Source organism: Galeopterus variegatus, unplaced genomic scaffold (genome assembly GCF_000696425.1).
Source record: "Galeopterus variegatus unplaced genomic scaffold, G_variegatus-3.0.2 Scaffold4950, whole genome shotgun sequence".
In the NCBI taxonomy this organism is placed as follows: domain Eukaryota; kingdom Metazoa; phylum Chordata; class Mammalia; order Dermoptera; family Cynocephalidae; genus Galeopterus; species Galeopterus variegatus.
In genome coordinates this window covers 113,498-125,145 of record NW_007731061.1, presented here as the reverse complement: position 1 = coordinate 125,145, position 11,648 = coordinate 113,498, and the positions used below count along the sequence as shown (strand labels likewise).

Below are 11,648 nucleotides of genomic sequence, written 5' to 3'. Positions count from 1 at the left end.
CCCGCCCGCCCCTCGGTCGCGGCTGCCCACAGGCCTCCGAGCCCGGTGCATTGTGGGCCGCCGCCGGTGCCAGCCTGCTCTGACCCCTGGCGGGCGCTGACCCCAGGCGGGCGTCGCTGCAGTCCTGACTGCTGTCGCTCACGTCTCTACCACCTGAACTGCATGCTTAAGAAGTTATTGGGGCCCCTCCCTTGTAGTGACATAAGTAAAAACCAAAGCAACTTTGAGATTAGGGAAAGCTTTTGAAACTAGGAAAAATAATTAATACTGATAAAACTAAATGATGTCCAGGGCTGGCCTGTTAGCTCCGTTGCTTAGAGCGTGATGTTTTAACACCGAGGGCGAGGGTTCGGATCCCTGTACCGGCCGGCCAAAAAATAACCAACGAAGATGATGGACAAACCTGTATGTAGTTTCTATTTCGAGGGAAACCACATACCAGCTCAATCTGTCTACAGAATAATGGAGCACTATTTAAAGCAGGCACTACAAAACTGTGTTATCCAGGTGTTTTCTGGGTACATGCCCCCACGAAATAACCTCGAATGGAGTAAAAAAGTTAATTACACAAAGATATTTATAGTGAAAAACTAGAAAATAACAAATGACTAATAATAGGCAAAAGGCATAATACTAGGTAAGTATTTACAAATATATATATTCACAAACATAAAAAGGAACTTTGGAGCACTGCAAATAGTTTAGAGTTTAATGTGTTTTAAAGTTCTTTTATTGTTATTTAAAAACTTTTTAAACATTTCTAAATTATTAGAACTAGTTCTAATTTTCAATGACATTGCAATACTTCAGTTTCCCTTTAAGTAATAATAATTAAAAAGAAGTTATTGAAAAAGAAAAAATTCCGGTTTGGCTGGTTAGCTCAGTGGGTTAGAGCTTGGTGTTATAACAACAAGGTCAGGGATCCCCTTACTGGCCAGCCGCCAATTAATTAATTAACTGATTTTTTAATTGAATTAAATAAAAAGAAAAAATTCTGAAGCTTTGGAGAACCATGACAATTTTGCTTGTCTGCAAACTCTGGTGGCCACAAAAGGAAATGTATATTTACCTGGGAATGTATTAGTTTGCTAGGGCTACTATAACAAAGTACCACAAATGGGTAAGCTTAAGCAACAGAAATGTATTGTCTTACAGTTCTGGAGTCCGGAAGTCTGAGATCAAGGTGTAGGCAGGGTTGGTTTCAATTCTGAGGGCTGTGAGGGAAGAATTTGCTCTAGGTTTCCCTCCTTGGCTTGCAGATGGCCATCTTCATGTACACGTGCAGTTCTCCCTGTGTGTGTGCCTGTGTCCAAATTTCCCCTTTTTTATAAGGACATCAGTCATATTGGTTTAGGGGGCCACCCTACTCCAGCATCCCCTCATCTTAACTAATTACATCTGTAATGACCCTATTTCCAAATAAGGTCACATTCTGAGGTACTGGGAGTGAGGACTTCAGCATATGAGTTTTGGGGGACGCAATTTGACCCATAGCAGAGAGCTGGGGATTCAAAGTGTAATCTTAGGAAAATTGCACACACTGAATGACAAAAACAATAGTAATCAATAACAATGTACATGGCCTTACATGTATCCAAAACCTAACAGCCAAGCACAGTAAAACCAAATTGAGTACAACTTTTTCTTCCAGTCCTTTAACACCTTTCTGGCCTTTCCAGTTGAACTTGGGGGTGTTAGTGGCTAAAATAGCCAGAGGCTAGAAAGCCTAGATAGTGTATCTCACATGGCTGGGTCCAAATGCCTGGAATGGGAGAGGGTGGCATTTCTTGCATTTGAACCTCGGGAACATGGGCAGAGACGACAAGGTTGACAATGATGGGAAACAGGATCCCTGTTGTTGGAGGGCATGCACAATCCCTCCTACTGAAGAACTCAAAGCTGTAGTTCAAGAGTCTGATAGGAGCCCTAGCAGCTTGGGGAGGGAGCCCTACAAGAACAGGATGAGTTTTTGCACTGGGTCACCTCTCCCAGCTGGCCTAGCCAAATTACAGCTTCACTGAGCACTGCCTCCTGAAGTGGTGGAGACCCACAAGGTCTCTGAGAAATGAAGCTCCGCCTAACCCTTTTGGGATCAGTCCTTTCTTGGCAGAAGTCCAAAAGAACCAGAAGCCCAGTCAGTGGTGTACTGATAGAAACGACAACTGGCTCCCCAGATATAAAAGCTCTGCTTAGTGGTGTTTGCAGATGTCTGTGCTGTAAATGCTCCAACGTGGCTGATTTCCAGCTACCAACATGAGGACACTGAACACAGAGTTGAGACTCCAGCACAGGCAAGTCCAGGTAGCTGAGTTCATGGGTGCTCAAAGTGGGGGTGGCAGGGCTGCCGGCAGGGAGCCTCGTCTGGGAGCATCACAGTGGCAAGCGGACGGGAGCAGCAGCTCCTGTGGGTTAGAAGCCTCAGAGCCATGAGGAGCAGCGTCCACACCTCCCTGTAAGGGCAGTGGGGATGGTGAATGGGCAGGGAGACCAAGCATCCAGGAGGAAGTGCATTCTTGCAGCTCTCAGGCAGCTTTGGGGCAAAAGCGAGGCAATCAGAACCCACATCCTTGGCTTCTCTTACCAGGACATTCTCCCTGAGACTTTGCCAGGAAGGTAGATATTTAGGTTAGAGTGTCCAGGACTCACACCGGTGATTTTCTCACAGAGCTAATTCCCACATGGGCTTTATCCCCAGTTTAGGGACTTGGTATTCAGCAGAGCCCAGTGAAGGACACAGGTGGGCTCCTATTAGAGCAGGTGATGCTTGTGCTAAGGCAGGTAACTGTTAAAATATACCCCAACAGACATTCTAAATGGGCTCCCCGTGGCTAAAAAGAGACATGCTAAAACTACAAAACAGAACCAGAGGCCACAGCAGAATGAGAGGTTAGCCACGTACACTGTCACGAGGCTTTTCTTTCCTGTAATTAAGCAGAAACCAGTTCCTGGAAAATAATGTCAAAAATAGCTACAGCTGGAAATTTCCTACCTGACTCCTACAGACCACCTGCTGCCAGCCTTCCGACCCCCTATTTTGTGGCCCCGCTCCAGCGCCACTGGGCAGAGAATCAGCTTCACAAAGGTTCCCTCTTGATAAGTGGCCGCAACTCCAAGCCAGTTCATTGGTTTATGGAGACAACACACAAACTGTCCTGTGTCCTTGTGGTTACCTTTTGATGTCAGGAGCGAATTCCAGCTCACTTTAATATTAAATCTCCTCCCTGAAATGACTTATGTTACAGGTATATTTACCCACTGCACATGCGCACAACTTCTCTCATAAATATTCACAAAATTTCCCCAAACCTGCTAAACATGTATGTAAAGCAGGCCCTGCAAGACATAAATACTGTTTCTCCCTCCCTTCTTTTTTTTTTTTTAATTTTTATTGAACCATAATTGCTTATACATATTTTTGGGATTCAATGTTGACATATGTTGATCAAATCAACATTACTAGTATATATATTGTTACAAGTTGTACTTATTCTTTATGCCTCTTGTCCAGTGTATCCCTGTTGATCAAATCAACATTACTAGTATATATATTGTTACAAATTGTACTTATTCTTTATGCCTCTTGTCCAGTGTATCCCTATCCCCCTCTCCCTCCCCCTTCCCACCACTGATAACCCTAGTTTTTTTCTCTCCTGAAAGAAAATGGTTACTTTGTTGATTTGTTGCCTAGATGATCTGTCCAATGCTGAGAGGTGTGATCAGGTCCCCCAATATTATTGTAGAGCAGATGCTTCTTCTGTCACTCTGGAATGGGCTTTGTGGAGAGAGACATCCTCTTCCTTTCTTCGGTCTCTGCTGGTGGCTCTCCTTGTGTCAATGCACTCCAGTGGCTGGCGGACCATCTGTGTGCCGGTTGTGATGTCTAGCCACTTTTGCAGCAGCGGTGATTACTGTGGTGGCTGTGGTGGGCCACCCACATGGAGGTGATGTTTTTGGTGAGCTCCTTGGCACTGGTGGTGTGCCTGATTGTCAGGGGGGTCCAGTCCCCAGCTCTATGCCTCAAGACCTGGGTCAGGCCCTGAGGTGCTGGCAGTGTGCCTGGTTGTGGGAGGGGGCTCTGGTCCCCAGATCCATACCTCAGGTCCCTGGGTGGGCCACCCTGCCTTCTTTGGAGTGCTAACTTTTGGTTTTCCCCAGAGGTTGCATTCCCCAATCTTCAGATTGTCACTTTCTCTAAAAATAAAGTTCTCCTTTCCTTCCTCAGTAGATCTCATGGTCTTTTGTTAACATAACAGAACCAAGAGAACTTGGTGGGTCTCCCACTACCTCACCTGGATTTCTGGGGCCGTGTAGGATGCTGATTAGTGGTGAGCCTGGGTTGTTATCTCTTGCCTAGCCCAATCCCGTGGTGTTCTCTCACTCTGCTTTCAGTATTGTTCTTGTGTGATGTATCCGCCACACTTGCCGGAGTGATTTTTTCCACAGGTGAACTGGATCATGCATAAGTTCCTTCCTGCTTAAAAACCCTTCCTGGGCTGAGTTTGTCTGTTGTGCAGGAGTCAGGGCTTCTCCTGCTTGGCACTCTGGCCTTGTTTGCTGCCCACCCCTGGTAACTTCACTCTACCCAGGTTGCTATTCCCAAATAAGCCTTGCTTGCTCATGATTCGAGATCTTTGCATTTTCTTGCCCTCTGAATTTTTACTCTTTTCCATAGCTCTGTTGGTCTATTCCCATGCCAGGATCTTGAGTCACACCTATAGTTTTGTTATTATTGTTATACACATTTTAATTGTGGTAAAAATATATAACCTAAGTTTTGCCATGTGAAACATTTTAAAGGGTAGAATTCAGTAGCATTAACTATCCTCATAATGTTATGCAACCATCACCACCATCTATTTCCAAAAATTTTTAACACCTTTAACAGAAACACTGTAACTATTAAAGCAATAACTCTCCACTCCTCTCTTCCCCTAGACTCTGGTAACTGCTTACCTACTTCCTCTCTCTATGAATTTGCCTATTGTAGACATTTCATATATGTAGAATCACATAATATTTGTCCTTTGTGTCTGGCTTCTTTCACTTAGCATAATATTGCCAAGAGTCATCCATGTATTAGAAATTCATTCCTTTTTATGACTGAATAATATTCACTGGATTTGTACACCCCATTTTGTTTATCCATTCATCTGTTGATGCACACTTGGGGTTGTTTCCATCCTTGGGCTATTGTGAATAGTGCCACTATGAACATTGGCAGACACCTCACATATGTTTTTCCTTCCACATGGTAAGATCTTATTTCCAGTGTAGACCTGGCTAACTTCTGTGAGTAAAAAGAACACTTCATAAGTAGAAAGTGGTGTAACAGGAGCCCGAACCCAAACCTTCTAACTGGGTCCAGGGGAGTTTTCACATTGCCCCTCCGAATTGCAGGCTTTCCCTGATGGGCCATCATAATGAAGTGGGAGGACTGAAAGCAGCAGAGCCTGAAGAGGCTAATTAGGAGACTCCAGTGATCTTGGAGTTGGCAATAGGATCTGGCCCAAGGATAGTAAAAGTGGGTCTGCATCTGATACCCATAAATGCCTACATGTAGTCATTCTCAGAAGGTAACAGTGTGCATAGGTTGCCATGGAGTATATGTATATGAATTGGTTGATGCGAGAAGAGTGAAAAAAGAATGAAAGATAGAGGAGTAGAAGAGAGATGAGTAAAGGGACAGACAAGAGCTTGCTAGTTACCGTCTGAACACTCAGTAGAACTTTAGTGATGCTGCCAAGTCTCTACATTAATAATAAATTTGGTCCAATAAAGATGAAGCAGAATAGTGGGATGCCAGCATGCAATTTTATTTCATGTGCTTTTACATGAACAAAAATGATATAGCATACTTAATACAAGCACATATTCAAATGAGCATATATTAAATGCCATGACCTAGCCTGAATTTGTCAAAACCAGCTCATCACTGTTAATCTGCACCCTGAGAAATAGTCACTGCACCAAAGCCTTGAGGCCTCATACTGAATTCTGTCAGCATTTACTGGGAAGGTGTAAGACACTCTAATTTGTAAGCTCAGAAGTCTCTCTTTGACAATAGTCATGGGCCATCCCCAAATAAAATTAGGGAGTAAGCTGCCAACATCTTCTTTCTATGGCCTTTCCTTCCAGGCTGGGTTGTTAACAACAGGTATGAATCATTAACAGTGGAATTTTAGGCACAAGTAGGATGTGGCAATCTTGCAGATGCTCCTCAAATCACACCACAGAGACACATCACATACTCTGCTTGGCTGGAAAGCCAATCCTGCCTGGACAAATCCACTCAAGTCTGAGCCACTCTAAAGGAAGTGGCTTTCTGGCATTGAGTATAACTAGGCATACTGTGCTGCCTTGGTGCAGCCCAAGTAAAAGAGTTTGAGATGATAAAAGAGGATGTGGCTGTAACAAAGAAACAAATAGGAACCTTGAGACATAAGCCTGGAGTCAATTTTTGTCTTCCTTTCAATTTCCTAAACCCAGTTAAGGAAGCCACAGCAAGTTCTCAGGCAGCCATAAGGAGCCAATAGGTATTGGGGTTACCAGGTCACTCCTGGGAGCCCCCATGCATTCCTGGCTCACTCTCCATATCCAAGTCCACACTTAGTGCACAACTGCTAATTGAATTCACTTAGAAAGAAAATTTTTTAAGCACTCAGATGATATCAGCACTGTGCAAAAATCTTGAAGAGAACAAATTTTGGCTTTTATATTTGACTACCTCCCCTTCCTCTTTCTTTGTGGGGCTTCCATTTCCCTGTCTTGGTTACTGACTGTCAGTGTCTCACAGTGCCCCCAACTCCTCCCACATAAAATTCTTTACCTGTTTATTGAAAGTATAAATTAGTATAGAAATATAAATACTTATATACTAATCCATACTAAGGTATAAATGGCTGAAAATAGCTTACTGTACTGCCTTTGCAAGAGTAGCTACATTTTTCAAAGTAATAATTTCACTAGGATAGATTTGATGTAATACTAAAAAAAAATCCAAGAGATGGAGAAAGATATCCCATGTTAACACTAATAAAAAGAAAGCTGGAATAGCTATATTTATTTCAGACAAAGCAGACTTTAGAGCAAGGAAAATTATTGGGGATAAAGACAGGCATTACATAATGATAAAGAGGTCAATTTTCCAGGAAGACATAACAATTCTTAATGTGTATGTGCCTAACACCAGAACATCAAAATACATGAGGCAAAAGCTGCAAGAAGAAATAGATGAATTGACTATTATAGTTGGAGACTTCAACACCCCTCTATCAGAAATGGATAGGTTCAGTAGGCAGAAAATCAGCAAAATGGCTGAACTCAACAGCACCATCAATCAACTGGATATAATTGACCTCTATAAAGTACTTCATCCAACAACAGCAGAATACCCATTTCTCTCAAGCTCACATGAAACATTCACCAAGATAGACTATATTCTGTTCTATAAAATGCATCTTAACAAATTTAAAAGAATATTCAAAGAATGCTTTCAGACCACAATGAAACTAGAAATTGATAACAAAAAAAAAATAGCTGAAAAATTCTAAAATATTTGGAGATTGAAAACATACTTCTAAATAACACATGGGTCAGAGAAGAAATCTCAAGAGAAATCTAAAAATATTTTGATGACTTCACTCATAAATATTCATAGATTTATCAAAATTTGTAGGATGCAATGAAAACAGTGCTTAGAGGGAAATTTATAGCATTGAATGAACATATTTGAAAAGAAAGATCTAAAACCAGTAACCTAAGCTTCCACCTTAGAAAACTCAAAAAAGAGCAAATTAAATCCAAATAAGCAGAAGAAAAGATACAACAAAAATTAGAACAGAAATCAATGAAATAAAAAAAAATCAATAGAGGACAACAAAACCAAAAGCCAGTTCTTTGAAAAGATTAATAAAATTGATAAACCTTTGACCAGACTAACCAAGAAAAAGAGAAAAGATACAAATTACTAATATCAGAAATGAAAGAGGAACTATCAACATTAATCCCACAGACATTAAATGATAATTAAAGACTATTATGAACAACTCTATGCCCACAAATATGATAATTTAGATGAAATGGACTAATTCTTTGAAAGACACAATCAATCAAAACTCACACAATGAGAGTGCACAATGAGAAATAGATAATCTGAATAGACCTAAATCCACTAAAGAATTTGAATCAATAGTTATTAATCTCCCAAAACAGAAAGCACCAGGCCCAAATAGATTTATTAGTGAATTCTAATTTAAGGAAGAAACAATATTATTTCTCTACAATCTCTTCCAGAAAATAGAAGCAGAGAGAATACTCCCTAATTCATTCTATGAGGACAGCATTATTCTAATACTAACTCAGACAAAAGACATTGCAAGAGAGGAAAATTATGGACCAATACCTCTCATGAACACAGATGCAAAAATCCTCAACAAATTATTAGCAAACTGAATCCAACAATGCATAAAAATAATTATGTATCACAACCAAGTGGATAGCCCAGGTATGCAAGGTGAGTTCAACATTCAAAAACCAATTCCTGTAATCCATTATTACATTGACAGGCTAGAGAAGAAAAATCATCTGATTATATCAATAGGTGCAGAAAAAGCACTTAATACCAGCACCCAATCATGAAAAAAATTATGAATGATGAAACTTTTATAAAAATTAATAAGATAAAATTTTCCTAGATAAATCATTGGCCAAGAATACTAAGACAATGAGAAGACTTGCTAGAGTTTTAAAATGTGTTATAAATGAACAACCATCAAAAGGGTATAATATGAGATTAAAACCCCAAAATAACGTTGGCACTGAAGATAGGTCTTGGCCAAAACACCATACCACTAAACTGGTGCTGCTTTTCCTTTCTGCCATCAGAATGCTCTTTTGGATCCAGGCAGGCAAATATCACTGAAGAAAGAGCCCTTGCCCTCTGTGGTTGGCAAAGACTAAAGCAAACGATGTCTAAGCCTCTGCTCTCACAATGGAGCCCAGATGACAAAGTCTAGCCAGGGTGACTGTGGCAGGCTTCTGCAGCTAGCAGCAAACAGACTGGGTTCTGTCTTTAACCCTGTATCCCCTTTGACATTCCCCTGGCAAACTCAGCCTTCAAAGCACAAGGATTTAGAAAATAAGAAGTATTTTCCAGAGATAAAAAAAAGAAAAGAGCTGTAGGCAAGGGTAATAAAGAAGCTGTGACATATCCTTTATACTCCTAATGGGCCTTTCCCCTCTGGGCTCGCAGCATCAGGGCAACAAATCCTTTTACGCCAGATGCTCCAAATGCGAGGTCATTCCCCACTCTTGCCACAAAAGGGTGGAAATTAAACACCAGCTAAAGCATTTTAGTTACAGTATGATTCAAAACTCTCACTTAGAAAACTGACAAATAATCACATTCAAATGCATTCAGAATCGAGAATATTAGAGATAGGTGAGACCATAAGAATCAATTTTTAATGTCTCATTTAATAAATTAAGAAATCCCACCCCAGAGAGGTTAAAAAACCCTCCCAAGGACACCCAGCAAAGAGAGGAAACATGGTACAACAGTATCAAACGGATCTGGGCTTATTTTGCAAGCCTGAAGAAGTCATTTCAATAACCGAGCCCAGTTCTTCATCTGTAATAAGGGGTAGTGAGAATCACATGGCACAGGACCGGTGTGGAAAATAAGACAGCCTGTAAAGCACCTGGCGGAGCTCCACCATATCAAAGTGCTCAGTACTCCTACTTTTCTTTCGCTTGCTTCCTGATGTCAGAGCCAGTACTCAGTGCCTGGGCTCTGGAATCCCAGTGACAGCTACAGGGAGGGTATCTGCAGGGATCAGGTCAGGCCGGAAATGAAAGCTCTGTGGTGTTGCTGTTCGGCTCATGAGATGCTGAACTGGACTGCTTCCTGATGTCAGAGCCAGTACTCAGTGCCTGGGCTCTGGAATCCCAGTGACAGCTACAGGGAGGGTATCTGCAGGGATCAGGTCAGGCCGGAAATGAAAGCTCTGTGGTGTTGCTGTTCGGCTCATGAGATGCTGAACTGGACTTTAGCAAACTCTTAACAAAGAGATTAGGGAATTTGCCCTATTGCCCCATGAGTCCCCAAATCTATATCTTCAGCCCTGACCTCTGCCCTGAACTCCAGACTAACATGTGCACAGTGTCACATGCATCTCCAATGAACTTGCTCAAAAGAGAACTCTTGATTCTACCCTATCCCTACTCAAATCTTCTCTTCCAGTCATCCTCATCTTTAAAAAGGCAACATGATCCACTCAGTGGCTTAAGCCAAACATCTAAAGATCTCCCTAGATTTTTATCTCATCATCACTTGTGGAATCTATGCCTACAACACACCCAGATCCATTCTCTTCCCTCCATCTCTGCTGCCACCACTCTATCCACCATCCAAGCCCATGTCCAAGTCCAATTCACCATCTTTTTTTTTAACACCATGGTAGCAACCTAATTGGTCTCCCTGATTCCAAACTTGTCCCCTCTTCACAAGACCATCGGAGCGAATTTTAAAAAGCACATACCATATCAAATTCTCTGCTTAAAGCTTTCCAATGATTTCCTATTGCACTTAGAAAAAATTCCAAACTCCTTCCTCTGAGTCACAAAGTCTCCTATGATCTGGCCCCGGGCTATCTTTCTAACTCATACCCTCTCTCTGTTCATTCACTGTACTCTGGACAAAATGGCCTGGTTTCTGTTTTTTGGTTTTTTTTTTTTTCCTTTTTGTCTCTTTTTTTGTGACCGGCAACGGATCGCAACCCTCAGTGTCGCGCCCGTACTGGACCGGGACCGGCAACGGGATTGCAACCCTCGGTGTTGCGCCCGCACCTCGCTCAGCCAGTGAGCTGCCGGTCTGTATGTGGGATCCGAACCCTCGGCGGGAGCGCTGCCACGCTCCCAAGCGGCGCACCGTAGCAGTGCGCCACCGGGCCGAAAAATGGCCTGGTTTCTGCTCCTCAAATACACCAAGTTCAGTCCTGCCTTAGGGTCTTTGCACTAGCTGTGCCTTTGCCTGGAATGCTGCGCCCTCTTCTCTTTGCATGGTGAGCCCCTTTAGAACTCAGCTAAATGTCACCATCTGAGATTACATTCACTCACTACTACGTCACTTTAATTCTCTGTGAGCTCTTATCACTTCTTGATAATTTTCTTGTTTATTTCTTTGGCTATTGTTTATATCAGTCTCCTGGAAGGGAAAGCTGTATGCCACAGTAAAGATCTTAAAAATTTATCTTGTTCACTTTATGTTAGAGCCTGGAAGCTGTTTGGGCTCATAGTGGGCACTCAACAAATATAAGTTGTTTGAATAGATGAAACCATGAATTCCAAACCACCAAAAACTAGAGAGCATTATCTAGGAGGAGTGTTCATTTTAACTAATCCCATAATGGTCTCACAAAACCTTGCCTAAACTCAGAAGCCCCCCAGGTCAACCAGGCAGTACAGTAAGAAGGACAGTGGGCAAGTTCGGAGTGATGTCCTAAATCCTTTTCTATTTCTTTTCTCTTCTTTCTTTATTTTTGCAGCTGGCCAGTACAGGGATCCAAACCCTTAACCTTGGTGCTATCAGCACTGCACTCTAACCAAGTGAGCTATCCGGCCAGCCCCTGAATCCTTTTCTCCCCGCCCCC

The 11,648-nt window shown here is 42.2% G+C and overlaps 1 pseudogene; it reads right to left on the bottom strand.

Moving 5' to 3' along the window:
• LOC103604080 overlaps nt 1-11,648 on the bottom strand; it is a 34,823-nt pseudogene that overhangs the window by 673 nt on the left and 22,502 nt on the right.